The 26,678-nt window shown below is 46.7% G+C and overlaps 1 long non-coding RNA gene across 1 annotated transcript in view; it reads right to left on the reverse strand.

Annotated features, from left to right (window-relative positions):
• LOC146431221 (uncharacterized) overlaps positions 1 to 26,678 on the reverse strand; it is a 44,016-nt gene that overhangs the window by 12,230 nt on the left and 5,108 nt on the right. The gene's annotated exons all lie outside the window — the stretch shown is intronic.

The following is a 26,678-nucleotide window of genomic DNA, read 5'->3' on the forward strand; positions in this document are numbered from 1 at the left end:
ACATAATGTGATGGAATTGGCACCTGTGTGGTGAATTCTCTGCAGAATTAGCTTCACCTTCATACCTAGTGAGGAAAACCTGTTAATTCATGTAGGTGTCAGGGTTGTAACAGCTCCATGAATTAGTTCTTCCAGCCAGGAATGGCTACTAGAGTCACAAGAAGCTCTGAAAGTTTAGATTTCCTCTAGAGAGAATCTGTTATCCCCCTTGCCAGCTCTATTTTATGTTGGAGACTCCTGCAGTGCTTCCTTCCATAGAATCAGAGCTGCAGTGCCAGAGGTGCCAGGGAGAGGCACAGCAGTGAGCGCTGCACAGCCTCCACCTCCACAGGCTCCCAGGGCATCATTGCATTCCCCAGCACATTCAGATCTCTCCTGTCCACAATACAGGCCAACAGATTTGTCTTTTTACAAGTTACAAAACGACTGCTTTTGGCACTACAATAATTTGGATGGTATAGCTGTGGCAGGTGATTCCATGCTTTAATTTCTACCTTGAAGCCATCTCAGGATGTGCTATCATTACAGCTACTGAAAACCAACCCGTGACTGTGGTCTGATCATATTCCCACATTTTCTGAAGCAGTTGGCCAATGGGAGCTGTTCAATCCACATCACATTATTTGGTTTGGGTGTGGGCGTGGTGTTTGGGTTTTGTTTGCTTTTCAAATGAATGTAACCACTGCTTTCTTACACATGAGACGCTAATCTACGCAAGAATAAAAGTCAAGAATCTTTGTGTGGACCAAAAAAAGAGAGATCCTGGAGTAGTTTCTCCAGAGCCAACTGTCCCATTCTTCTGGAATTTCCTCAGCAAAACTCCCTAGCTGCCCTCCCCTTTTACATAACCACAGGGACCTAACAGCAACTATAGCCTCGCAGTCCTTACCCATTCCCAGTGCCTCTTGGGCATATTCCACTGCTAAAGGTGCTCTCTGCAGCTGCAGGAATGAATGCCAAACAGCCAAAATGTTGGGGAAGGGGCTTGACTCTGAAGTGTCAGGGAAGGAGCAGAACTTGACAGAGCAGAATAGAGCTGAGACAAGATCTCAGTGGAGCTCAGACCCTGGAAGAGACTCAGGAAGATTCTGCAAGAAAATGGAGATACAGTTTACAAGCCTCAGAGTAGATTGTAACAGCATGTAAATACATATATGTCTGTTTAATTCAACACACTGGCAGCTATCTGGGCTGCCAGAGAAAAAGTTGTATTTGAGCATCATATGTTCACAGGACATTTTTTACAAAGACAAAATGACAGACGAACGATTTCATGTTTAACTGGCACAGGTGGAAAATCCACACAACAAACTGCAGCCATGCCCAGAGACCAACGAGACACAGGCAGTCCTTGCAGGAGCACAGAGCCATCAGGCACCTGAGGTGTCAGCAAGGAGCTCCCAGCCTCCTCCTGTAAGGCTTGGCAGCTCTTTGAGCAAACAGCAGGGAGAGCCCAGGACAGTGGATTGCTCCAGCTGTGCTGCAGGATTGGCACTTCACACCCTCACTGGGTGGCTCTAAGTTTATTGGCTTTTGAGGAGCTCCAAAGTAAAGGTCAGAGGAAACTCCCCACACCCACAGGGTAAACCTTTGGAAGGCAAATTAGTCAGCAAGTAATCTCTTTAAAGATATCCAGGCCACTATTTCATTATTTGTAAAGAATATCTTTGTCAGTCAGCCCAGCAAGGCTGTCAGCATGACATGATACCCTACCCAGCACACATTTCCATTTGTGCTTCTCAGATGGCTTTGAGTCTCTGATTGCCTCCAGCTCCTTATTCCCAGACGGTTCTGACGGTGTGAGCAGGTCAAGTTCTCACTTACACCAAATGCACCATGCACTCCTGCCCTGGACAGAAATCAGAGATCTCCTCCTCGGGACTGGTGTCATCCATGTCAACGTCAAATTGGTGTCCAGGGCAGCCTGGGCTTTCTCCTGGAATTGGCTCTCTGGCTGCAGGCACCGTCTGTCTCCAGCTCTTTGTGGCAGGGGGGAGCTGTGGAAAATGTCACACTGCAGTGGTTTTGAATGCCACCATCCGTGTTGGTGACCCTAAACCTGATCCCAAGAGAGAACATTCCCCAGGGGCATCCACACCCTCTGAGCACTGCAGAACCTCCTGCCAGCCCAGCAGGGTCAGACCCCCAGTGCTTGTCAGACAGAAACCCCAAAACCTAAGGCATATGAGGGCATAACCACCTTTTGAAGTGCTCTGTATTAAACAAGACCAGCTAAAACTTTGCCTGTAGTTAGGCATTCAAACCAAACCATTGACATACTGCACTGAACTGTCAGCTGAAGGAAGGGAAGTCCCGTGACTGACTGGGAACAAGATTCCTGGCTTCTAATTAAAGATGAACTTGAGACTCCTTTAAAAATTGGCCACAGAAATAGCATTGAATCCAAAAGCAAAATCTGAGTTGACTGAAAGGTCAACGAACACAGGGAGATAATTACTGCTTGATGTTCCAGGAAACCCAAGCTCTGACACTAAGTTTTTAAAAAAAGCCTTTGATGAATGATAACAAAAACTTTCTTTCTTCCCATCCCCATCATGTGAACAGACCAGATGGAGATACTGAGGGTATTATGCAAGAAAAACCCAACAGGCATGGAAGTTCAAGTATCTGTTAATCCTCACATCTTTATTATTGTGACATACACAAAAAAATCAAATATTTCAAGGGAAAGTAGGGGGGGTTTTGTTAGCATAATTTATTTGCTGACTTATCAATTTATAGAGTTGATTAGCTTTTGCTTTGAGCCCTTACCTCTTTCTAAAGAAAAATATACAATGTATTAAGATTTTAGGAGTACTCAAGTCATGTTAAAACACTGAGGTGAGCTTTGAAATAAATACCTTCAGTGTGTTTCTGCATTGAGGGATCTGCAGCAGCTTTACAAAAGGCATCTAAGAATAGCGACAGCAAGTTATGAGCAAAAACAAATTATGAACAGCCAAATTAATTTAATCAAGGGTTACTGTACATCTGCTGCTAAGAAATAATAGCTGCCTCTTGTTTTCTTGGAAAAGCTCAAAAAAGTCAGCTGCTATTTTAACAACTAAGTAGAATTTAAAAATATACAGAATGACTGAACAGTTGAGGATGTGAAGGGGCCTCTTGATATCATCTAATCTAATCCCCCATGCTCAGTAAGATAAAATGCTTTTTCTGAAGTACAATAATAAATTTACGTAATGAAAACTTCACCAGAAAGCTGCTCCTGGGTGGGTGTCACTGAACCCCCACTGACCTCACTGGAAAGTTTGGTGCTGCTCCAGTTCAGGATCTTCCCACTCTGAAAGAGTTTTTTTTTTCCTCTCTCCCAGTTCATGTTGCTGACAAAATGGGAGCTGAAGTCTGTCAGAAAACCCCAAGTCTCCCAGTGGAGGCCACTTCAGCTGCCAGCACAAAGGCAGTGGTGAGCAGACATGATGTGGAGCTGCTGATGGAGCAGGCATGAGCCTGGTGTGGCTGGGCTGATGTGTAAACAAAAAAGTAATTATTTTTTCCTTTTTTTCATGCAACAGACCAAACCAGGGCTAAAATCAATAGAAATTTGTTTCCTGCCCACTTCATCTGTGGGATCCTGATGGCTTTGGAAGTTAATATTTCAGCACATGGTACAGATAGAGAAAAAGACACCAGCAGAACTGCCTCAGATGACCAGAATCCTGCAAATCACTACCATCTACATTTTATATTAAATACATCTAGGGGATGCTTGTCAAACTTGATCTTCATGAATATGTGTCAACCTTTTACACTGACTTCATTTGCTTTACCTTGAGAGCAGTGGAGCTGCTCCCCAGGCAGGCATTACTCACATGCCACCTTTAACAATCAGATTAGCACCGTGTTTGCTCTGAAAGCTGAAGCCTCAGTGCTCAGCATTGAAATGAGGTCTCCTGAGCACAGCACAGCCTGGCCCCAGCTCCTGCCCTGTCTTGGAGAGGCCCAGGCTCGCCATATGGTGCTCCTGCTACACCTGTGCTATTTCTAGTTTCCAGCACTGGAATTGTGATGGAAAGATTTATAAATAAGGTTTGGTGCTGACAAGATGTCTGCTCAGCACACCATAAACCCTTTTTGCAGGTAGTGGAAGCAGCACAGTGCTGTGCAGCCATCACAGTACAGGTTCACACACCTTGCTCTTCCTTTACCCAATTCCTTGGAGCTACTTTTACCCATTTTGCTTTATCTCCTGCTCTTCTTGCAGACCTGTGTGCTGGGATTGGAACATGCTTTGGCTCTGACACTATTTAACCAGATGGAAAGAAAGCAACCTTATACTCTAGGCAATTAAATGAGTCCTTCACTCCTTGAAAACCTCACTCTGCCACTTTCCCAGCACCCACCCTCAGCACAAGGTGCCACTCCTGCAGCACAGACAGCCCTGTGCCCACCACCCCACGCCCAGCCCTCTGGGCACAGCTTCCACCTAAAGTCAGGTGGAAAACCAGGTACTGACAACTCTTTCTTATCAGAAGTTGCCCACATCCCAGTGCCAGCTTTAGGTAACACTAAAAATAAAATAACATTCCACCTAAAAGCTTTAATTGCTAGATAAATTTTTGGTAGACCAAACACTCTTTTCAAAGTAAGTGATTAGGGCTGTATAAAACCCATTCTTTTTCCTCTACTAAATGTTCAGCATTTAGATTAATCTCCTGTCTGGTTTGAACATCTCAGCAGTCATCCTCCTGCAGAAATGAACACTTTGCTGTATTAATCAAAAGGCCTTGAAAGGCTCCAGAATTCCCAGGGGGTGACAGAGGTACAATGGATTTCTACTTCACACAGCAACGAACTTCTCAAATGCCCCAGCTGCAGCCAAGACAGAAATCTGGCTCACACAGCACTGACTTCAGTGCACTGACTACATCAAAAATGAGCCACTTTGGTGCCAGAGGTAGGAATGTGTTATTATCCGGGATGGTTACAGAGAGAAGAAGATTTCACCCAGTCTGAGTTTCCAAAATATGTATGGGAAATGGATTACTCCTGTCTCAAAACCCATCACCCATTTCTAGAACCCTCCAGTGCTCAGCTTGCTCTACTTGGATTTTCAGTTTCCCTTTCACTCCTTGTACCACTCCCTTACTTGCTGGGAAAGAGCAGAGATAACATTTCTCACAGGATTTAGCAAGAATATCTACATGATGCAAGGACCCAGAACCAGGATTTAACAACCTGTAAGTCAGGTTTACCTATCAGGACAGTGAAAATTGAAGGTGTGATTTTGGGGGGGTGGGAAGAAAAAGCACAAAAAACCCAACCAATAAAACAAAACAAAAAACACACAACAAAATGCCAACAAACTTTGGAACTTTTGCCAAATTGCCCCACCTTACACCAACACTCCTATAGACAGTGTTCAGACACTGTATTATCAATGAATTTATTTGGCTGCATTTAGACAAAACCATAAGAGAATCCAGACCAGCTTTGTGCTTGAGCAGGCTGAGCTGTCTGCTGTGTTCCACATCATGCACACTGTTCTGTGAGTAAATCTGAAGTTTCCACGTCCTTTTTTCCTGGTGGCCTCCATGTAGGTATGAAGAGCCTGAATTTATGGAACAATCAGATTTTTTCTTGGCTCAGTTTTGAAAAGAAGGAAGAGAAATGACCAAAAGTCTCTCCCCACTCACTCTTTTATTGTATTGACATTCTGTCTTGCTATCTCTGGAGCCTCAGTCACAAGGCTTGATGGAATTACTTCAGTCCATAATAATTCTTTGTCCACATCATAAACCCATTATGGCACAATCTGCCATTATTGGCATATACTGTCATTATTGTCATTATCTGCCATCCTTGTTTGGCCAAGGCAGCACTTGTGGGGGTCACACCTGTAGTACAGGCTGGGTTGGGCAGCTCAGACAACACAGCAAGTACCTTCACAAGGCATATCTTTAAATGGGAGAATTTTTCACTTCTTTTGAAAAAGAAGCAAATCTACAAAAATTTGAGAGGAGTGGTTATTTTACCACCATAGTTCCCGCCAGTCTTTTATGAGTACAAACTATTTTTGCATTGCAGAAAATCAAGGCAGAAGCATGCTTAGTTTGTATCTAATTAATTTTTCATGCTAAAAACCTTCTTGTTGCCAGATGGCTGATATGTGGCCATTTAGAAACCAGAAGGTACCAATCAGAAAACAGACAAAGCCCTCAGCTTAGTTCACTGAGCCTCTTTTGTACCTATGGCCTGGCTAGACAGATTGTACTATATCCCTTTGAACAAGTCATTTAAGAGAAGCACAAATCTTTACAATATTAGTGAATCTCTCTAGACTTCAGAATTACTCTTTCTCATTCAAAGTCATCACTTTCCAGGGTAAAATACCAGAGGCACAGAATATTAACCTTAGAGTTACCTTTCACTATGTCAAAAGATCTTTGTGTCATCATCAACCTCATCTAACCTGGGGCCCTTGAGAGAGAAGCACATGCAAACCAAGAGCCTGGGTTTGCTGTGGATCATTTTGTCACCTCCAGGGGACAGTTTGCTCACAAAGGAAGAGCAAACCCACCAGCACATCTGAGCAAGGGACAGAGGAGTCAAATGCACACAACCACAGTGCAGTCCCAAGGCTATCAGTGTCTGTGCAGAGAGGAGCAAAGCCCCTTGTCCCTCTCACAGGTGAAGCCTGGGCTTGCACCAACAGGGCAAAGGCATTTCTGTCCTGTGTGTGCCACATACCTGCTGGCTAGCATTTGACAGAATGTCACACAGAAAGCAAAAATGGGCTTCTTAATTACAGTCCTTCTGTTGTTCAACTCAGGGGTCTTATCAAAAGGGAAAGAGCATAGGGAGCAGCTAATCAGCTGCTCTTAACAGATGAAGGTCTGGAGATTGATTTTTCAAGTGATTACTGGTGCAAACACACATTTTCACAACTCAAAATCTTTGCATTTTTATCCAACAGCTATTTTCCTTAACCAAGAAGGATCAGAGAGGAACAGTTAACAGCCAGCACCAGCCTCAAATACTAATGGCTTTATTACCACAGCACACAGATTTAAAAATGTATTGCAGCTCTGTTCGCGTAATCCCAGGAGCTCCACAGGTGCAGCTTAATTAGAAGCAAAAGCTGTTGCTGTGCCTTTGCACATATGATTCTTTCACCACAAGGCATCAGTCACTGGACAAAACTCATCCCAGCTTCGCCCAAACCATTCTCTGTCTCCAGCAGCATTTAGCACCATGACCCTTCTGCTGGAGGTAGAAGCTCTAAGGACAGCAGCTGCCAGCAGCCTGTGGGCTGAAACAGGAATGGGAATGGCTTAGGGACAGAGGATACACCCTGAAGGGAGCTAACAATGATCTCAGACACATCACACACCCCCTGAGTTTGCCGTGCTCCTTCCCATCCTAGCTGGTACCTTGAGGTGTTCAGCACTCACAGCTGACTGTTCTGGGCTTGGGAGCACTGAGTGCTCACCAAATGCACCTCAGGGAAACACAAAAACTACTGTCAGAAAACCTGCTGTGTAGATTCATAACTAGATTTAATTTAAAGACTCCTTTAATAAAATCATCACTTGTCTACCATTCATTGCCTAATTTTCTGCAGATGGAAGTCAGGCAGGGTTCACCAGTTTCCCTTGAAGAGAAACCCATGGCCTGATGTAGGGCTGTCACAAAATCTCACATGCCTCAACCTTCACTCCCCAGCCTACAGCACTGACAGCAGAAGCAAGGACTGCCAGCAGCCATGGGACAATCTTCTGGACCCCAAACGACACCAGACATTGGTGCAATGCATCCACTCAGGGGTGTTTGTCCCCTCTTTTCTGTAGCTTTAAAACCATAAAGTATAAATGAATACATACAGGACCTGAATGTTGGTACCTCGTGCTTACCCAGGCTCAGAGATGATCTCACTGCAGCTCTCAGTGGAGTTAATTTGTGCACTGTGGGTCCATGGTGTTATCAAGATATGAGAAGGAATGCATTACACAAATATATATTCATCACAGGGAAGAGAACAGCCAAGACCAGTTTTCAGTTTTGCTTCTGCATTTAGATGTGCTTTGAAGACATTTTCCTTCAGCAAATGACTTGATCCATCACAATTAAAGTAACACAATATAATCTTTCCTTTTATTTGATTGCTCCCCTTCTGCCAAATATTCAAGTTCAAATACATTCCAAGCAATATTTAAAATAGGAAGATTATTTTCAAAATTAGCACAAATCTCCTAATGGGTTCAGAGTTACATGCTGGGAGTCTTGCAGTGCATTGGGTCTTGGTACTTAATTTTAAACGATTTCCAAGGTATGCCAGCATGAATCTGAGTTATTTCCCGGGGATCTCTAATGGACTTGGGTATTCAAATCCCTCAGAAGATCAATCTTCTTTCCCATGTGCTGCTGCAAACACTTTCCTTCCCCCATGTGTTCATGGCAGAGCTGCTCCTCTTGGATCCAGGACAGTGCCTCTGCCCCTGGGAGAGCCAAACCCTGCATCCTCACAAGGCATCAGCACACAGCATCTGCATCTCAGATACTTCCACAGCTCAGGAGCAAAGCCGTGGGGAAAGTCATGGATGAGGTCAGAATGAGAGATGAGCAGGAAGACACCAAGGAGAAGCTCAGCCAGTGTCCATGGCTTTGGAAAAGACACTCAGGGAGAGGCAAGGACCAGCCATAAATCAGGCCACGTTGCCTCAACGACTCTGCTTGGGCAGATTTGACCTGACAACTTAAAAGCTTTCACTAACAGTCCCATAAGCTTGCCCCAGGTAAAGCACATGTACAGATATGTTTGTTAGACAACAAACAGAGCTGTGCTCAAAGCTCTGCCCCTCTTCTGGAACTGCAAGGCAAGTGAAGGAGAGCCATTCACCATCACCACAATTAATGAATGCAATCTCTTCTGTCCTTTCCTCCTGACTTCCAGCTCCTGATTTTGTTTTCCACTCTTTTCCCTTGCTGTACCTGCTGAATGCTGAATTTCATGTCCAGGCTCTGCTATGGAGAACTGCCAGTGCTGAAGCATCTTAGGTGAAGAACTGAGGACTTCTCAGACTGCTCTGTCCCACCCAGCAGCAGCCAAGCAGAAATCAAACCTTCAGTCTCTTTGTTTGGCTACAAACTGCTGCAGCGAGGCACCCACAAGGGGAAGAATTACAGAATTACAGGTAGAACTACAGCCACCAGCTGCCGATGAAGTTGCTTATACAAAATACAAACAAACAAGCAACAAAAACAACAAAAAAACAAAAAACAAAAAACCCAAAAAAACAACAAAACAAAAAACAGACAAACAAAAAAACCCCACCACAAACCTCTGCTAGGACCTGGATTTTAGAGCTAAAATTCCCTGTCCTATTTCACGGTCTCGGTCACGGTCCAGGCAGTGCTACCTGAGCTTGGTGAGCAGCACAGGGCGCTGGTGCCATCTGCCGTTCTGGCAGCCACAGGCACACCAGCAGCACTAAAGATAAAGACCTGACTAATTCATGTCTGGCGTAAATTAAAATCCTTCCGATGCCTGAGGGTCTCTTGTGGCAATTTAGGGATAAACGAGATTCTGGGCAAAATTTATTTACATGGGAGATATCACAAGCAAATCCTTGCTGACACAGTCCTTGATGCTGCATGAAGTTAGGCACAATGCCCTGCAAGAAGCGAAGAATGGGATAGAAACAGAGATAGACACTTAGTTTCAGGGTGGAGTTACTTTTAGCTTTACGTTAGTTACTTTTAGCTCCTCAGCCAGGAGTTTAACTCCTGCGGCTCAAAACTCCAGCAACTCCAAAAAGAGCACCAAGCTCTTTTCCTACAAACTTATCTCCTATTTAGGACAAACAAAACCAGCTCCATATATTTAAAACCAGAGAGAAACCCAGCCTGCTCTCATCCAGTTCCTCCACTGAAGGCACTTGCAGAGGCTCACAGTCCCCTTCTGGAAAACTGCCTTTCCATGATGCCCAGTTTGCACTCAGACCTGACACAGACAGCAGGTCTCAAGATAGTGCTGTGAGTTTCAGAAGGGAGGATATTACTTAGCTGGTCCCAATTCAGCTGCTTTGTGTGAGAATCATTTCCACTGTCTTTGCAGAGAGCTATTTTTACTGACAATTGGGCTCTGCCTTAAGCACTTAAGCCTTCTGTCTAGCCAGAAAATGGGCTTCCCACCAACTTCCATGCCTCTTCCTACACCTACAGTCCCTAAATGCTGATAAAACGTGCTGTGCCATACACAGAAATCAGGAGGAATATTTCTGCCAGAGCACAGCAATATAACTTTTAAATGCCCTTGTTTATGGCCACAAAAAGCTGCAAGCTTGAGGGCCAGAGGTGTTTGTGTGTCCATCAAGAGAGCTGCAGCTGTTGGGATGGCATCCTGAGCACGCAGAGGGAGCTCCTGCCAGAGCTAAAAACAGCGAGCAGGGATGATCCACACTCTGCACGTGTCCTGACCATCCCTGCCCCAGGCAGCCCGGGGGAAAGGTTCTGCTTGGAGCCATTTCTCTGCCTCAATAATTTAATTCCGTCTCCTAAGCACCAAGGGGAAAACCCAGCTGTAGGAGCTGCTGTCATGATGGGAAATGGAATGAGAGATCGTGATGAGGGCAATCCTGTCTGCTTTAGCGAGTAGCTTGCTTAAGGAAAGGCCAGGGTAAAAGACTCCTTTCTGGAAATATCTCAGCCACAAAACCTAGACCCACATCCACAGGGGAAGCTCACATAAAACTCTGCCATATTTTGCAGAGCTGTATCTTGATGCAGCCTGCAGAGACCCAGCTGGGGGCACATCAGTACAGCCCCTATAGATATCAGGGCAAGTGTCCCACCCAGGGCTGGCAAGCATCCAGCAATGTTCTCCACTCCTCAAATTGCCTGTAGACAACTCTGTATAGCCCAGACTGGCACAGGTTTAAATTACAGTGGAAAATACATTAGATACATCAAAATACCTGAAATTAAACCCCAGGGAATGCTGCCAGAAAACAGCACTAAGGGAGATGTAAGAGCACCCAATAAAGGGGAGCCTCGAGGCAGCATCCAGTAATGTCTTCATTGCAACACTCTGAGAGAACTTTAATTTGAGCATAGCCAGTCTCCCCACTGAAATATTGTTCCTGGGATTCAGCATGTGGAGAGCAAGGAGGCACCTCTGCTTAGTTGCTGTCAGAAGTTAATGCTGAGAGATGACTGAGGATATCTGCCAGTAATGCCACTCCTGTTAAGCAGCAGCAAAGTCCCAAATTGTCATGCTCATCTGCAGTCCTTTTCCACCACACTTGCTCAATCCCCTTGAAGTCTACAAATATGCACCAGCATAATTTAGAAGAGTATTTGGCTAATGTGGCCAGAGATAATCTGAATTTACAAGATGCCCATGATAAGAACCTAGGCTAAAACTACTGATCTGTTTGGCTCACTGAGAACATCAGCTCTTAAATGGAACAACAATGTCAGGACGAAGGTCAAATGTGTCCCTGTTGTGCAAACACAGCCCTCACATAAATCTGCACTGCTCCTCTGAAACCAGAGGAACTGTACCAACCCAAATGTGGGGTTGGAGTAGTGTATTGTTAAAGATGAAGGCAGCCCAGCCACTGCTGGTCTCCCACTCGGTTCAGTTTAATCAGTCAGAATTGGCAGAGTCTACTGGTGAGTCCAGTTTCAGACAGGTTTGACTGAGTGTAACCACCCAAACCTGGCAGAGCCTACCAGGGTTTGCCACCCACGTGGAGCCCCAGTGTGGGAAGGCAGGAGGGGAGGTTGGGGAGACTCCCAGGACCCACTGACAGCCCCTTGGGACACCAGGCAGGCTGTGACATCTCTGCCAATGGCACCTCCGTGTGACTGAGCCCTCCCAGAGCCTCTCTGCTCACACCTGGTGAGGTTTAACCTGCACTCCAGTTCTCTGTCTCTGTCTGAGGCTCCCCTGCAGGAAGATCTGGCTGTCCCCAGCCATGGGCTCCCCACCCTCACCCAGCCCCGCCGGCGGTGCAGGAGCTCTCCTGGCACACCCTGCTCAGCATCCTCCCTGCCAACCAGCCCCAGCCAGCCTGGGACTGCCACAGAACCTGGGAACTCCCTGGGAAACACCTGCTGGGACCTGCCAGACCACCTGGAGCTTCTCTGTCCCAGAATTCATAGCACTGCCAAACTCCTTTGTGACACAAACACCAGCTTATGCCCAGCTTTGTCACGCAAGAGTGGAAAGGTGTGCTGGATTTCCTCAGGAAGTGACAAGTTTCTGCCTGAACTCTGAATGCAACAGTTAGAATTAATACCGTTTTTACTGTCAAAACTACCCCAGACACCAGCTTGCCAGTGAAGATACCAAATTTCTCCACAGGGCAGATGTATTCATCTTCACAACAAGACTATTTGTTACCTCCACTCCCCATTCAGAAATCTCTCAGGAAAAAAATAAAAATAAAAAATAATAAAAATCCCTACTTGTCTGCCTCAGAATTCAATGTTGTATAAATTGAAATGTCACTTCAGGGGCCCTTGACAAAGCATTTCAGGAAGAAGGGCCCCAGCATCTGTGGCCTTTGTGCCAGCTGCTTTTCCATTTTGGGAAAGGTTTAAAATGACTGGAATGGCCAGCCTCGTCCCACCACCCTGCATTCAAAAAGCGTCAAAAGTTCATCTGAGAATTACGCCACCAAGAGGTGAATAATAGTTTAAATTCCTCGGGCTGGATTGTCTAGTCAGGAGATCTGAGTAAATCCCATTGATTTGTGGCAGAATTTCTTGTCCAGAGGAGGGGAAGAGCATCCCTACACCCCAGTCCGTGCTGGAGGAGAGGATCCATCCCATCCTTGAGCCCAAAAGGTCTTGATACAATTTGCAGTGCCATAAAAAAAGTAGCAACAGCCATTAATAAAAGTGCCAGGAGAGATGCTTTAGCCAAAAGTAATTTATACCTTTTCACACAGCTTCTGGGACTCAGTATGAATGAAGCAGGAAAGCAACTGGAGAAAATTAAGAGCTTGTGCTTGCAGGAAAGCAAACTGCAAGTCATGTTTTTAAATTGGGAATCTGGGGAAGACCTGCAGAAGCCCACAAATGTAACTAATTCAGTGTCCCTCTCGCTGCTGGGCAGGGCTCTGCAAACCTGCTGGGTTAGTTCCATGGCCACAAAACTGCTGAAGGCTGAGCAAGCCAAGGCTGGACAGTCTGACCCCACTCAGCTCTCAGCTGGGGAGGGCACTGCTGTGGGGCAGACAAGAACCAATTTGTTTATTGACAGTCCCAGAGCAATGGCAGCTTTGTCTGGGGATCCTGCCCTTTCTGCATCCACACAAAGCAATTCCTCCCAGGGTCTGGGAGCACAGGAATCCCCTCTATGCCTGCTGCAGTGACACTGGCATGGACACAACCCTCCACTTCAGAAATGCCCTCGCTGCTGCTGCCTCCCTGAACACCTCACCAAATAGTGCATCTGGAGTGAAATTTAGGAATATAATGGCACTGCACCTCTGCCATCATGAGGACATCACTTCAGCTCTCACAGGCTTTACACATCTCCTCTACTGAGTCTGGAGGATGTTAACATGAGGCTGTTCAAGCCAGCTAGACATAAATTGGATCCACCAAACCCAAGCTATCTCCCTGCATTCCTCTGCATCTGGGGAGAAGCTCAGGTTTTCTTTATATCCCAAGTGAATAGGAAATTCTTTACATTCCCGATCTGTATAAGAGAGTCCTGCTTCTAATGAAGGTTTTCTACAGTTCTCTTTCAATGGAGAGAGCCACAATCGACCTGAGCTGGCATCTTTCCAGCACTCAGGGCTATTAGCATTTCAAATTATAAGCAATTACGGATCTGGCCACCGTTGTATCTCACAACACTGGACCTGTTTTGTTCCAGTTAATGGTGCCACTCTGTTGACTTTCAAACAGGCTGGAGGGAATAAATTGCTGCAGTTTATTCCCATACAGCTGACATTCCCGCCATGCCATCACTCACAAGCAGGGATGTGAACATTAGAAATGTAACCCACCACCCCAGACAGCCTCCAGACCTCAGAGGGGAGCTGCTGGAGAGGAGACTTTCCGCTTCAAGACTCAACACTGACACAAAGTGCTGGCAGCAAGAGCTCCAAAACCAAGCTGATGGCTTACAGAGGTGAGTAACACCTTAATTTCTATCTCACTAATCATGTTCTCAGGATGTTTGAAGGTTTTTCAAAGGAGAGGAGAAGACACAGGGACATGCTTTTCCTTTTCAAAGAGCAGCATTCCCCTGCTGGCACACCAAGCTCTGCTCTTACCTTTAGCCTCATCAAGGGTGGTCATTGAGCATCCTGGCAAACCAGGAGTTCCAAACCTGCAGCATCTTTGGCTCAGTCCTGCTGCCTGCATGAATACCTCACCCTTGCACCTAGGAAGACCAGGAGGATTGTGTTTTCCAAAGCAGGAGAGGAATCCACTGCCAACCAGGGCATCCCAGCTCCACAGCACAGGTGTTGTGATGAGCTCTGCCCCACTGAATGTCTCACTTCATTTATGAGGTTCTTTGCCAGTAGCCAATCCACCAGGGCTTCATTGGGTGTCTTGGGCTGAGAGCAGATGAAACAGTCCACAGGACACTCAGCTGTGATATGGGCTGGGTTGTGCAGCAGAGCATCCACTGGGCTCCACAGCCTCCTCCTAAGCATGGCTCATGAGCAGGCAAAAGAGAAAAGAGAGAGAGGTGCTACAGGGAAGAAAGTGGCCAGAAAATGTGATACAACTTCTCAGTGAGTCTTTTCAAAGCACTGAGAGCTGTAGGTAATGGAGATAACCAGAGCCACAGCAGTGGGGTTTGGGTTTAGTCTTTCTCCCTGTGCTCCACCTTGCAGCAGCACAGGCTGCTCTGATTCTCTAATGCACATCATTCACAGCCACAGAAATTCACTGTCCAGCTCTGTGCTACCAGAACACATCACCTGGGTTATTCCTGTGCAGCAGCCAAGGAGGAAGGCCAGCCTGTGAGTGTCTCTGCACAGGGCAGCAGCAGAGGGTGAGCTCAGGCGAGGGACAGAGCTGGGCAGTGCCAGCAGGGCAGGACCCACAGCCAGGGCCCTAAGGCTCAGCAAATGCCTGGTCCATCATCTGTAGGTTAATCCCGAGGGCTGTGAGAAGGACCAAGTGTGGATGGGGGTGTGGAGCCTCCCAGCTCGCAATGACAAAGCAGTGGAGGATCGAGTATTTCCTCAGCAGACCAGGGAGTGAGGCAAACCTGAGGGCAGGACCTGCCTCTTGAAAGGAACTTTGTTCCCTTTGTTGTCTGAGTATCTTCTTTTTCATGGTTTGCTTTTCAGTTGCATTAATTAGTAGATGTGGGATATCCAAGGGCTTGGTCCATAACACTGTTATCTCCCAGAGAAATTCCTCATTGTTGTAAAAGGCAGCAAGAAATCCAGAGCTGTGTCTTCACTGTCTGAGAGAGGCACTTTGCCCACTTATCACAAATAATATTAACAAGAACTGTAACTCACCTCTACCTCTGTTGCTGATTAAACCTATAACATTGCAAATGCATTTACTAACCATCTCTCTAAGCAGAAGCAAGCATTTTATTTTTGGCAGGGAGGGCAGGCAGACACAAAGCCCTGACTCTCCTGTGCCTTGCACTGCACATGTGCCTTCCTATTGCCATTTCCTAATTTCCAAAGCCTACAGAGGGCAGGGAGCAGCCCCTTGGTGGGTGCCAGGGCTGTTGTAGGCTCTGGCTGCAGCACAGGCTGGAGTTCAAAGCCACCCCAACACATGTGACAACTTTCCAGTGCAGCTGGGTACACATTAAATCAGGCATTTTTGGTTTTGAGAGACTTTCCAATTAAGCAATAACAGTTTCTTGTGGGACACTTGAGCTGAAGTTTGGCAGAAGTGCTACCTCTGCCACTCTCTAGTAGACAGAAAATTAAAGCCTTGCTATATTTTTAGGGGTTTTCTACCCAGGAAGTTTGTCTTAGCTGCCAAAAAGAAAGTAATCCAAGCACCCACTCAGATCACTGCTTAGATGTGCTCTTGGCAATTAGCATGATGTCTAGTAAATCAACTTTTCACTGTAGAAAACCTTTTCACAAGAGGGAAACACAGAAAGTGTGATCAGAAAACCTTTCCACCCACTGCAAACAGAAACAGGCACATAGTAGTAATGTAATGGATTACAGGGAGAGAGAAATAGATAAGTCATGCCTCACTTTTCTAAGGAAACAGAATCAAAATCTAAGAGTTTGGGCACTGCACATCTATGGTGACAAAGCTACAGCTCTGATTTATCATGGGTCAAGTGCAAGCTAAAATCAGGCTTCCTAATGGCCTTTGTGTGGAAATGAACATATTTGCTTCAGCAATGCACTCGGGTTGCTCACCAGGCCCAGAGTTTTGTATGACACCAGCTGCTTCCATATCAAATGCTGTCCGTGGAGTTAAAATTAGACTGATCCCGTGTCTGGGGGTTTGGCTGTGCAGCCACTGCCTGTCTGTGCATGAGCTCCTGGCTGTGAACAGCCCCTGCCTGGCACCAGCCAGGCACAGGCAGGTCTGTGAGCCCAAATGCCACAGCATCCACTGGAACCAGCCTCTCCTCCTTGGGCACAGGGCATGGCACATGGCACTGCCACAGGAGGTGTTTGGGAGAGCTTGGATGGCACAGTCTTGATGATTGCTGGGCACAGACAATAGCCACTAGAACTTATTTTTCATTCAAGAAACATCTGTGCAAGTTATTTAATTTTATGCAATGATTTCTGCCAGCTCAATTTTCTGTAAAATGGCTTGGGGTTTGTCAAATTATTTCCCTATAAAAAGCTTCCTTTGACTGTACAGTGACAGGTTAATTTAGGCAATTTGAGCAATGATGGTTTGGGGAATTGGCACCTTTAACTGCTTCAGAGTCTACACCTTAGCTCTACACACAGGGCTCCAAACTACAGTGCTTAGCAATATTCTGATTATTTGCACTTTTAAAATGAATGCTGTATGCTCTGTGTAAAAACTTCTAGATTGGAATAGTTTCCTTTACCACATTTTACAGTGAAATAGGAAGGTTCCTTCTTTGAGTTTTGTGGTGACACTGCAGCACATGCAAGGGACTGACAGTGCTCTGACCACTGCTGTTCTTCCTGACTGGGTTATATGGTGCATTCTGGCTCCCAGCAGTTTTGGATAATTACCATGAGCCCTGCTGATGAATCAGAGCTCCTGGTGTAGACTCAAATTCTCTTTTAGATGCTGAAGCTGCCCCAGCTTCTCTGGTGAAAAAATCAGGGATAGGACCTGAACCAGATATAGGACTGAGAGCAAGTATTTAAGAAACCCCAGCTCTGCCCCACTGCACAGTAGCTCTCCAGCCTCTGCAAGACCCATGCAAGGGAAAAATGATGGAAAATGCCCTCCTCATGTTGGCACCACTGCCAGCTGCACCCCCTGCTCCCTCTCTGCCCCCCTCACACCACAGCACTGACAGCCTGCTCTAGCATCATTTGAAAGGCTCTTGAGATAACTCTGCAGCTCAGGTGGCAGCTTTGCCAGAGGGGAGAGCTTTGCCCCAGCGTGGGCAGGAGCTGGGCAGAGACCCCATCCTTGGGATGCTCTCCTCCCCACTCCCAGGCTGCCCCGCCACAGCAGCACAAGGGAGCCAGGGTTACACATCTCTGATGCCCAGCAGCTGCTCCTGTGCTTCACATGCTCATCACAACCCCCCCCAGCTCCTGGGGGAGCCCCAGCTCTGCTGTGTGCCTCAGGGAAGGTAGCTCTGGCCAGAACCTTGCAGCACCACCATGGGGACACAGGCACAGCCCTCTCTGCAGCCAGACAGACACTGCTCTGCCCAGCGAGCTAAAAACATCTCCTGGCATGTCAGGGAAACCAGAGACGAGAGGGCTTTAAATAGCACTCCCCACAGCAAGCAGAGTCCAGGGGGATCCTGGGCTCCTGTTAAATTGTGCTGGTTCAGATCTCACCCCCTGACTGCTCTCCACTCGTGGAAAGGCTGCACTGCCTGTCTCGGGGCGAGCACTGCTGGTGGAGCTGAACTAGGACAAATCTTTAGGGTAGAATTCACCGAGGGCACAGATGTGAGGTGATGGGAGGATTCTGTGCTGTTTCTCCCCTGCCTGGGCAAGGCTGGGGGAGCTCCCCTGGAGCAGGACTGTCACTCACCTGCCTCTTCCCTGCAGCCTCCTGCACAGAGCAGAACAGCACAGGGCAGCTCAGGGGCCTCACGAGCACTGGGACAGGAGAGATGACATTCCAGCAGGCTCAGGAGCTTTGCTCCATCTCCAGAGCTGCCAGCTTTGATGATTTCAGCCTTAGATGGCAGAAGCATCAGACCAGCAGTCAGTGAGCACTTGAGGCACACCTGTGTGACAGGAGATGACAGAAGCTCCAGCAGGCACATGCTGCTTTGCATAGCACTTTGGAGAAAAGAGCTGTGCAGGCTCTCTAAAAGCTGCCCCACATTCCTATTTGCTTCTGAGTGCAACGTAGCTACTGCTGTCAGTCTGGAGACATCCCATTTGAATGTGCTCCCACCTGAGGATATGCTTTCCTTTTATTCCTATGCAAATGAAATCAGCTAAGTAAAATCATGAGGTTTTGGGACAGAAAAGGCTCCTTCTCCATTTTGGTAATTACTAGTGTAGCAAAGACACCCCGTGCTACTCTGGGTGCTGTAGCAGTTGCATTTCTTGAAGTGCTGCTCACAAAAATGCCGCCTTCTCAAAGCAGGGACACACATAACAGGTGTGGGCTGGAGCCAGTGGAGATCAGAGCTCGCTGGGTTCTGTGGAAAATGCAAACGTAAGGGTTCAGCCACGGCAGCAGAGTCATCCTTGGGGCTCGAGATGGCAAAGCTATGAGTCACACAAAGTTACATGCACGGATCACATCATTCCCATCTCCTAAGCCTGCTGGAATGACAGCCACCTCCTCGGAAGGTGTGCCCCACATGGAGCATGGGGCTGGGCAGGCTGTTCGCCTCCTCTTTGGCCCTGTTAACTCAATCCTCCCTGCGAGGAGCGGCAGAGCCATCGCCGGGCCCTGGTGGGGAAGTCAGCTTGCTCACGGGCTGAGCAGGGCACTGCCACATTTTCTACCTTATAAAAAACAAGCTGAGGCTCTGCTTCATGATTCCCTGCAGGCATCCATGTGGGAATGGGAATAACAGCCTCCATCAGATTGCAGTGGAAGGGAAAGCTGGGATGCCATCCATCCCCTCCCCAGGCACAGGCAGGGCTGTGCGGCAGGAGGAGCCGCAGGTCCAGGCACAGGGATGGGGCTGGGATGGCTCCGAGCTGGAGCTGAGCAGTGCTCCAGCTCAGCATAACACAGAGGTCTTAGGAAGAAGAAATCCTGGAGAGTGGTACACCGTGGGTGTTCCCTCACAGCTTTCAGGAAAGAATTTAGTCTGGATTTGTTACAGCATCCTAACTGCAGAGACAGCATTTCCAGGCTCTTGAAACAACGTTTTTTCCATAGCACTGAATGGTCCTTAGGATTCACATAAGGAGCCCTCAACCTCCACCAAACAGAGCCTCTGGGATGTGCCTGTGCCATGGGAATGCCAAAGGCAGCACAGAGCAGCAGGCAGGTGCCACAGGATGCCCAGGGATCCCCCAGTGATGTGTACTCACACCTGTACATCCTCTGCAGGTCACAGCCATGGGCAGCAGATCCTCCATCCCCTACACATCCCAGGCCCTGCAGCCTTCACGTGTCAGGCAGTCTGGGCTCAAAATCCTTCTGCATCTCTCTAATGCTCTGGCATGCAAAGCAGTGGGGCAGGGTTGGGAGTTTTTTAATAGGGAAGAGAGGAAGCAAATTACCAGGATTTCTGTTTGACGTGAATGTACTTTAACGAGTATGGAGCCTCACGATTTCAAGTGGTAGCTTAGCGTCTCTTAAAATAAGCTCGAGGCGTCTTTTTATGTCGGTGCTTAAAAGGGGATTTAGTCACTTGGTTCTAGGAACTCCAGTTTGACTCAAGTGTCCAATATCTGTCGGCAGTTCAGCTGTTATCCAAATAAGGGGAGGGAAAGCCAGGATTTTCCAGCCCTGAGAAACAGCTGTGCTGGAAGAGGCATGTAATATGAGGGAAAGGATTAATTCCCCCGAGCCGTGGTGTGAGAGCCTCTCCCAGCCCATCCCAGCTGGATGAAGGGTCTGTCCCTCCCAGAGTGTCCCACAGGGCTGCAGCCCCTCGCTAGGCGGCCCCCGAGCCCCGCCAGGGACTCTGCTCTGCCCCAGGGACCTTCCAGGCCACCAACAGGGGATTTAAGGGACAGAGAGTGAGGCTCCATCTCTCCACACAGCACTTGGAGTGGGACATGAGCTGGTGAGCAGAAGCACCCTGGGTTTGTGCAGCCCACACCAGCACCCCACAGCCACGCACAGAGCAGGTTTGTACACCAGCTCATCAGGGGTGTGCCTTGATTAACTCCAAAATTAGCTTTCTACTGTTCTCTGTCCCATACTAAGGCTACTGTTGCTCGAATGCCATCACATTCTGATGATCTTTTCTTTGTGTCACTTGCTCTGAAAAACGGACAAACTCAAACTTAGCAAAGTCTTTGAGGCATGAAACACAGTGCAATCATTTCATCAGCCACGCTGGTCTCCATGCTTGACAGTCCTTGCTAATTCCACAGGGAGCCTGTCCTTGAAAGCCAGCACACCTTCCTGCCCTTCCCAAACGTGTATGGAAATGCCCACAGGAGTGCCAGACACAACTTTTGAGATGCAAATCTCCAACCTGCTTCATGGGAGGCATTAAAAGATGAATTCACAGAAAATGAGCCTCTGAAATGGTGCTCTTCAGTGCTACCTGTTCTGAAAATATGCCAGAAATAAAAAAGGTCTTTGAAATATACTCAGCTGCATTTTTACAATTTAGAAAGACTCTCAGCAAGTTTCTCATCCAAGCAGGGTTCTGCAGTTTCTGTGAATACTTTATCAATGGCTACAATAACCTCTTGCAGGTATTTGATTATTTTCAGAATATCCCAGCTGATGCAAACCTGCCCCACTCCCACCTGGAGAGCATTCATTTTAAGAAATCGTTCCACAAATCACAAATTCCTCTCCAATCCAACTGATCTTCTCAGGATCCTTGGAGCGTAGGGAGAGCAGCAAATAAAATAACTCTTTTCTCACTTCCTACAGAAGTCTCATTATTCACACCCCAGGAGCAATAGAGAAGCCACTTTCTAATCACACATTTGAGCCACTAAGGAGCTCACAACTAGAAAGCTCTCTACTGACGTGGTGACAACCTCCCTGTTTAGCCATATGGCACAGAAGAAGTACAGCTCCAGGCAGAGCTTTCTCCAGCCCACTGCCATTGGGAGAACCTTGTTCTTTGCAGATCTGTGCTCCTATCTCTGTTAAGCCCTACAGAGTAGTGCCACAAGATAAATTGTCTAGCACACACTCCCAAAGCTTGGACACCTCCATGAAAATGAGTAACACCATCAGGTATATGCAGACGGCTTGCAAAATGCATCATTTTCCAAGTGACTGAAAGTTGTTATCCTGTGTATCTATTCGAGCCTGGTTTTGAAATAAAAGACAAGCTGGTACATTAATGGGATGTTGCAGTCTAGCTCTACCTTACTTCTAAATGTAAGTTTTTAAATGCACTCCTCCCCTCTACACACAGTCTTTGCAATCTGATGTATTTCAGATCCAGCAGATGCTCTTCTTGTTCCTAAAACAGGTTTAATGTGTTTTCCATGATCTAAACACCTGGCAAAAGGGCCCTGTGAAGATTTAATACTTTCCTAGCCCGGTGTTAAATTTGTCCTAGTGTTGCATATAGCATAATTCTGCAGCCATGTCAACTATTCAGGTAATGCCAGAATGTCGTCATTATAGTTTGTGTCAACAGCATGATCTGTATGTACCTTGTAATCATTCTGGTGTTGGGTTGCAAAGGTCCTTGGACTCTTCATTTGGCTGAGTCTAATTCTGTCCACTTCACAAAGATCTAGGGTTACACTAAGTAAAGGTTGACATTTACATGAGACACTAGGAGTGCTGGAATGACTCACCAAGGTAAAACCTTGGCTAGATATTCTTTCAAGGGCGTAAATTGTACTGTGATGACTTTTCACAGACTCGTAAAATCACAGAATGCTTTGGGTTGGAAGGGATTTTAAAGACCATCTTGTTCCAACCCCTCTGCCACGGGCAGGTTCACCTTCCACCAAACCAGGTTGCTCCAAGCCCCATCCAGCCTGGCCCTGGACACTTCCAGGGATGGAACAGCCACAGCTTCTCTGGGCAACCTGTGCCAGTGCCTCAGCACCCTCACAGGGAACAAGGTCTGCTAACCTGCTGTAGAAAACCTCTTTGCTTAGCAAGACAGGCAGAAGGGCAAGTCACACACAGAGATCAGCAGGATGTGGGGTCAGGATCTCAGGAGTGTGAGAACCAATAGCTACAGAAGCCTGGAGCATCACTCACAAAGAAAAAGAGATACGTCAGGGAGAAACCAGATACCTCAGAGTGACCTTCCAGTGGGTTCTTGGAAGCTGAATGACCTCCTCTCATTTTTACTGCTGAGGTTGACAGCCACATGCACAGGACAGCTCTGCCCTCACACAGAAGCCCTGTGCTTCAACCACGTGAAACCAATTAGCAGTAGCAGGGCAGGTCAGCATTGCAGCCAGTGTCCAAATGCTCTGAGGACATTTACTCTCCCAAATACAACCTTTCCTTTAAAGCAGCACCAGCCATTGTGTTCAGCAGGCTTCAAAGTCTCCTGGTTTACTAAGTATCCTGAGCCCTAGGTCCTAATGAAGACCAGGAAATTCAGACTAAAACAGTGACGGTCCCAGAGCTGAAGCTCATAAGCCTTTGATCTGTTCCCATGAACTCTCCTTTACCCAAATCCAATATTAACAGTGAGAGCATCCAACACACTCATGAGAAGCAAACTGAAACAGGACCACACAAGAGGAGGTGAGAACAGAGTATCTAACGTGAACCATGTGTGTGAAGGATGAGTTTGTCCACAGAGGTGCTGCCAGCAACATGGATTTCAGGGATAGCTTTTGCTTTATACACGAGACACCTACAGCAGCCAAGAACAAGCAGAATTCCCAGTGATGGGGTCTTCACTCAGCTGAACTCACAGGATCTGCTCTGATGAGAGGTTAGCCCAGCTTTTCTCAAGCACTGGCAGCTGCAGCAGCCCACGCAGAGCTGCCTGTATTTACTGTAGGGACACTGACTGCCTGGTGTGTCACAGGGCATCAGGCCAGGCACACTTGCAGCCCTGACAGCCACCATGCCTGGCCATGGCCTCTGCCACGTCAGGAGGTCTTAGCAGCAATCATCGCATCGAGGAACTAATGCCATGCAACTGAGTAACTGTCTTGAGCACAAATTCATAAGCTGGTGCTATTCCTGCTTAGTGCTAAAGTTCAGTGCCTCTTTCATCATACTGGAAACTTGTCAGGAGCTGTTCTTATTCAGTTCAGTAGAGCAACCTCTCTCCAAGATCTGCTCCTCACTGCAGATACAGGGTGTCCAATGCTTCCTGCAGCATCTCACTGAGCTGTGGTCTGAAGCCACAGATGGCCACAGTGCCCTCTGACCACTGCCCAGGGGAACCTCTGTGCCCTCTGCTTCTGTGTACTTCTCACCTGAAGCCAGACTGATCATGGGCTTGGAAACAGAGTGGAACATTAAGAATGGTGGCAGTTCTAAGCATAATGAAGTCTCTTGTCTTGTAGAAAAAGAAAGCAATGATCCTCCAATGCAGTTTTGTTAATGCTGTCTCTTCATACAGGACAATCTTTAAAGCAGATATGTCAGTCCAGGAACTCTTCACATAATCTGAACATTTCTGATTTTTCATCACCCTTTTTCTTTGGAGACAAAATAGAAAAACTCAAATCATCCAATATTCCAGGTCCTGAAAACTGGCAATACCAACTGTTCCCTGATAGACTGGAAGGCAGCACTGCAAGCAGCACCACAGGAATCTGTGTGGAGTCCAGCCAGGACTGGTTTGCAGTGGGAACCCAGGGCAACTCAATAACATTGGCTTCCCAGGCCCTGCTCCACATCCAAGGGTTTGGGATAATCCAGCAGCCCTTGCATCACAGGACAGCCCTGTTGATGGCCTCATGATATAACCTTGGACAGGAGCCATCCTTGAGCTGCTTGAGAGACACTTATAAATCAAGGCAACAGCCAGAAATATGAAGACCATGGGTGGTCCAAGTCCATGGGCAAGTGTGCCTGGGGCCCTCAGGGCTCAGTAACACACTGCAGGTGTGAATGAGACACAAGGGATAAGTTCTTATTTTAATCAGGCAAATCCAACTACACTGCAAGATATCTATCACCGTAATCAGGTGTGACTGTTTTGGAGAGTGCCAGAAAGCAGGAGAGAGAGAGAACAGATCTCAAATGAATTATTTGCACCAAAGAACTATGCAAAGCCTCTGAGGAATTCAGACACATACATTGATTTTATTTGGTAAAATGGATAATTTGCAGCCTACTGACCTCTTCAAGGTCACTAAATCCCACTCTGCTGAGGTATCTCCATGTCTCTACACCAGGCACACATCTGCAACTCCACCCATATGACTCCAAGACAGGGTGACAGCTAAAAGATCCCAAATTTGCAGTAGATCTACATCACTCCACATAATGTGTAACAAATGCTCTAAGTGCCAAACTCTGCCATGTGAGATCATTAAGGGTTGGACCCAAAGCCCAAACTCACACTCTCAAATGCAGGAAAACCTTAACTCCAGCATGAAGCCAGGTTTCACTTGTAACTTGGGTCTTTTACAGAGGTCTGTATCAGTAATCTTTATTAAATATCTCCATGCCCTGGAGGTGACCTGAGCCTATTCTCAAATACTCAGGATGCTTCTGTTTTCTCTGGCACATCTGTATGACTCCAACCAGCCTGTGCTCAGTTCACAAAACAGAGTCATTGCTGTGTTGTAAGGAAAAGGAGATAGTTCTAAGCACTCACTGCTTTGTGTTTGTCTCTCCAGGTTCTTAGAGTAAATCCAAAGGCTAAGCCTCCTTGCAAGCCTCAGCATCCTGTCAGGGCCAGAGGAATGTCACAGTAAGTGTAAATATTATTGGATCAAGTATACCCAGCTTTCTAAAGCCTCTGTCTCCATCCTGGACTGTTTGTTTTTCCTCACACACAAGGAAAAAGCAGACAGTCACCAGTGTTTTGCTGTCCACTGCTCCTCAGCCAGGCCAGCCTCTCACAACCATTCAGATCACCAGAGTTACAACACTTTAATTCAGCCTTATCTATTGGCTCTCAAAGAGCAGGTTGCATATGTTTTAAATTACTATTTACAGCATTCTAGAAATATTTTGCAAGGACCAGCTCAGGCTCATCTTCAGCAAGTGTCTAAGAGGCAAGGGTCAGCATGAATACCAAGGTCTGGAGCCCAAGCTCTGGAAAAGGGATTTCTGGCTGAGAACATTTCCTAGCCAGAATTGCCAAGAATTGATGGAGTTGGTGACAGAGCTGGAAATGCTCAAGGGGCTGCCACAGTTATACTTCAAAGATTCACTTCAGAAGAGAGAGTTGGTTTAGAACACACATGTGGCCAAGAGCTGGGGAAGTCAGAACGCCTAGAGACAGACTCAGATCAGGCTGGGAGGGAAAGAGCTGAAAACTTGAGTTATTTCAAAGATTATTATTAAAGGCCAGTGTTACAGCAAAACAAACCCAAACTCTTCAGTTGCACATTTATATTCAAGACATGTGGAATAAGAACAATCTTCTAAGAAAACTGCCAGAAACATAGCCAGGTTTCTGCAAATGCAAAATTCAAGCTATAAAAATCTCTTTCCTTTGCCATGTAGATGCAGAGTCCCTCGCTGAGCCTGGCTGGGTCTGCCTATGGAAGCACACCTGTGTTCACAAAGGTAAAAAGCACAAGTTGTCTGAACAACACAGCCTGTCCTGCGACTACCAGCAGTAGATTCTGCATTTTCTTGTTCCAGCAGAAGGTGTTTCTAGGCTGGAACATTGGTTAATTTACAATTCAAAAAAAAGCCAGCATACTTCATTAGCGACGCTATCAAACTAACATCTTAATTGGTAAATGATCCAGACAGACAGAACCACTTATAGGAATTCATCTCATTTATTTCCTGCAAAGGAGGCTCAAGTGGAAACCTCACATAGTAACCACCCTTATTAGGTTTCATCTAGTGGAATAGATGTTTCTCCTGCGTTTGTATCTTTATTTAAATGCACAAGCAAGGCTTTAATGAGCACTGGTCTTCTGGTGAAAAAATTTCCACTCACAACCCACTGCAAATGCATTTAGAATTCAGACAACTGTTGTAAGTAAAACAAAACTACAGGCATGAGAACATCTTCCTCACTGAAGGGTGTATAATTTCCTAATAAATGCTTCAATGGGGAAATATTTAGATCAGATTTAACACAAATATTTTCTCCTCCAGGGCCTACAAAACATAAGAGCTACCAAGGGTCAGCTGGTGGTGTTTGAGTGTCGTGTTCACTCCACAGCCAGCCTGCAGGTTCACTGGTACAGGGAATACGATCAGATCGTGGATTCGGCTGATTTCCGAATACTGCGCAAAAGTAGGTGCTGCTGCATCTGCTTGGTGTATGAATGTTTGACTGGGACAGGGGTGAGAAGGGGATGAGAACTGCTACAGAAATCAGGAGATGGTTCATA

Source organism: Lichenostomus cassidix, chromosome 13, assembly GCF_008360975.1.
Source record: "Lichenostomus cassidix isolate B80296 chromosome 13, HeHo_3.0, whole genome shotgun sequence".
NCBI classification, from domain to species: domain Eukaryota; kingdom Metazoa; phylum Chordata; class Aves; order Passeriformes; family Meliphagidae; genus Lichenostomus; species Lichenostomus cassidix.